This window comes from Lampetra planeri, chromosome 75 (assembly GCF_965212315.1).
Source record: "Lampetra planeri chromosome 75, kcLamPlan1.2.h2, whole genome shotgun sequence".
Lineage (NCBI taxonomy): Eukaryota > Metazoa > Chordata > Hyperoartia > Petromyzontiformes > Petromyzontidae > Lampetra > Lampetra planeri.
The window spans coordinates 863856-867590 of record NC_136180.1 but is presented as its reverse complement, the minus strand read 5'-3'; positions in this window follow the sequence as shown (position 1 = coordinate 867590).

Genomic DNA, 3735 nt, shown 5'->3' with positions numbered 1-3735 from the left:
TTAGAGTATTGTGGACCTCGGTGGGTCTGTATGCTTCTCTATGAGTGTGGGTCTCTGTGGTTCTCTTTGTAGGTCCCTGTGGGTCGCTATGGGTCTGTAGAAACGTGCGTTTAGATTATTTTGCTGCTGCTGCTATACATTAGCACGTGATGATAATCCACTTCGTTTGAGCTATAATTTATGATAACCAGGTAGCTTTGGAAAAAAAATAGATTACATAGCTCAGTGTTTAAAAAGTGTCGTCTTTTTTATATCCGGTTGCGGCAAACTCGGCGCTTTGACCTCTGGGTCTCAAGGCCGTGGCTGTTTGTAGGTTTTTTTTTCTCACAGTTTTAGGGAAGTGACATTTCACAAAGGCAACTTTTCTAATATTAATTATTCCAACAAAGACACTCCCCCTTTTTGGGTTTGAACTCACGAACCGTAAAATGCAAGTGGCGCTGAATATCACTGGCATCCGTCATCTCTGTTTCTGTACGTATGCCTGTTGAACTTCTTCTGCACCGTACGTAGCCAACCGTGCGAATCGGATGTGTGGGCGAAGAACAACAAACTCATAACAACAACAAGCAGCTCTATAAAGTAAATTAGTTTTTCAATGTAGATAATTTAGATGGGCACAGCCTCCATTGGCTTCCTAATACCGGAACAGAAGAGTCTTCCAAAAGGGCTGCAGAAGTACATCTGAAAGCGCCGCGCGATGCGCTGACCATCTATGTTCCATGTCTAGTCAAAAGTGTAGTGTATAGCGCAGTGTATTGTAGTGCATAGTGTAGTGTATAGTAGTGTAGTGTGTATTAGTGGCGTGTATAGTAGCGTAGTGTCTAGTGTATTGTATGGTAGTGAAGTATATAGCATAGTGTATTAAAAGAATAGGTTTTTACCCTTTTTTCTGGCAAAAAAAACAGGTGTTAAGATGTTAAAACACCAAACTGGAACCTTTTGCAAGGATTCATGTCCGCATTAACCACAGTAACTTGTGAAAATACAAACAAAAATCATGATCTGACAGTATATGCATTGTCTTTGAAACGAATTGGTCGACACCAGAGACACCTTTCTATAGAGCCTAGTATCAAACAGTGTTAGACCAGAGGACGCCAAAAAGCAAACAGCACTAAAACAATGCAATTACAAGACAATGAGAGCTCGGTGTGAGCAGCTGCATCATGGGACCTCTTTTGCCAGTGTCAACATATAAGAATAGGATTTCTACCTTTTTTCTGGCAACAAAACAGGTGTTAAGATGTTAAAACACCAAACTGAAACCTTTTGCAAGGAATCATGTCTGCATTAACCACAGATACTTGTGGTGAAAAAAATAACATGCTCTGACAGTATATGTGTAGTTACAAATGGAAGCAGGCTTCTCTGGCGGCAACACGTTTATTATTCAATAACGATACAGCTTAACACAAAGGGGTTACGGCCCCTTCCACCCGATATCCTAAGGAGGTACTTTATGTCCTCCTCCCTAGCGTGCCCTACACACTGGGAGAGCTGTCCACTAAGGGTCCTCCTGCTAGCGGGACTGAGGGAGGCTAACCTGACCCGACCCAGTCAAGGTCCTCGGGTCCGGCCCCCGGCACCAGGTCTTCCAGGTGGCTTCTTGAGTCTTCAAGTGGATGACAACTGACGGGCCTGTTCAGGGACCCGTTTTTATACACAGTCCCAGCTCACTCCGCCCCTAGCAACACCTTCCTTCTGGAATCTTCCCGAGGGACCTGGAGTGTGACGTCATCTGCACCCCTGGTCACGATGCTCCCCGGGGATTACATGGGCCCAACGGCCCGACTTCATATACCTAGTCGGCTCAGCTTCCCTTGCGCCCCCTGTTGATACGGTGCCGGTACTACCGGCTATGAGGCGTGGTGATCGCGCCTGGCAATACCACTACATATGCATTGTCTTTGAAACTGATTGGTCCACACCAGAGACAGCTTTCTTTAGAGTTTAGAGCCTTTGGCGTCCTTTGGTCTAACACAGTTGGAGACTGGGCTCTAAAGAAAGCTGTCTCTGGTGTGGACCAATCAGTTTCAAACACAATGCATATATTATCAGAGCAGTTTGTTTGTTTGTATTTTCACCACAGGTGTCTGTGGTTAATGGAGACACGATTCTTTGCAAAAGGTTCCAGTTTGGTGTTTTAACATCTTGACACCTGTTTTGTTACTCTTTGCGTCTTTCGGTACAGTTACGTAGGTAGACAAATTAAAATAAAATAATAATAAAAAATTCCACGACGTTTCGATCGCAACACAAGTGATCGTCCTCAGGCGGAAAAAAGAATCCAGCAGTAGAACTGCTGAACCAGACAAAATAGTAAAAAACTATTCTTGTATTTTGACACTGGCAACGGAGGTCCCATGATGAGCGTAGTGTATTGTAGTGTATAGTGTAGTGTATAGTAGTGAAGTGTATAGTAGTTTAGTGTGTAATAGTGTAGTGTATAGTAGCGTAGTTTATAGTGTAGTGTATAGTGTAGTGTATAGTGGTGAAGTATATAGTGTAGTGCATAGTAGTGTAGTGTATACCCACGGTTCTCACCTCTCACGGTACTCACCATACTCACGGTATTCACCATACACACTGTGGGGAGCGGTGGTGTGGTAGCGGTTAGCGCTGCACCGCGCTATGAATCCGACGACTTCGAGTTCGATTCCCAATCACAGCCAACACTGGCGTTGATGATTACACTATGTAATTTCCTATGCCTAAAAGTATAAAAAAAATCACTACAAAAGATTAAGAAATCTAGTCTCAAACAGTGTTAGACCAGAGGACGGCAAAAGGCAAACAGCACGAAGAAAATGCCACTATCAGGACGATGAGAGCCCGTGGTGAGCAGCTACATCATGAGACCTCCTTTGCCAGTCTGAAAATATAATAGGTTTAACACTGTTTGAGACTAGGCTCTAAAGAAAGCTGTCTCTGGTGTGGACCAATCAGTTTCAAAGACAAAGCATATACTTGATTTGAAGTTTTCGTGACTGCAGGAATCCATACTCTTTTGTTCTATCGGTAAAGTCACGTACGTATAGAATAAAATAAATCATGACGCTTCGGGCACAACACAAGCCTCCGCCATCAGGTGGGAAAGCATGGTCTGCTGCTGAGGCAGACTGTTTGAAAGGTTTGAAATGGGTGTAGCTCAAGGGTCATAAAGAAGTGGCAGGGGCTAGTGATGATAATGTGAGAACGGCCTCCTCGACGAAGGCATGGAAGTGGCTATGTTACGGTGATGGATTAGCATGATGTTGATGTGAGAAATTAGCATGTAAGAATAAGCTAGGAGAGTGGCCTCCTAGACGAGGGCACGGAAGTGGCTATGTTAATGTGAGGGATTAGCATGATGTTAATGTGAGAAATTAGCATGTAACTGTCAAAATGAAGGAGAAGAACAGCGGCCTCCTCGACAAGGCATGAGAGTGCAATGCAACGGACCTGTGAGCATGAGAGATCTAAGAGAGAGGCATAGAGAGAGATACACAAAGAGTCGAAATAACAGCTGACATAGGCAGGTTGGATGGAACCATTACAGTCAGTTAATACTTTACCTGGTTAATAACGTCTTTCCAATGATTGCTCAGTTTGTACCCATCCTCTCGGTTGAAGTTGTGTCTGTGTTAATATATCTGCCTGTGTCCTCTCCTGGGAATTTTCACACTTAAAATTCTAACTTAGCAAATTTTGAAACACGTAATCAACCAGGCTATGCGTTAATTGTGTGTTAAC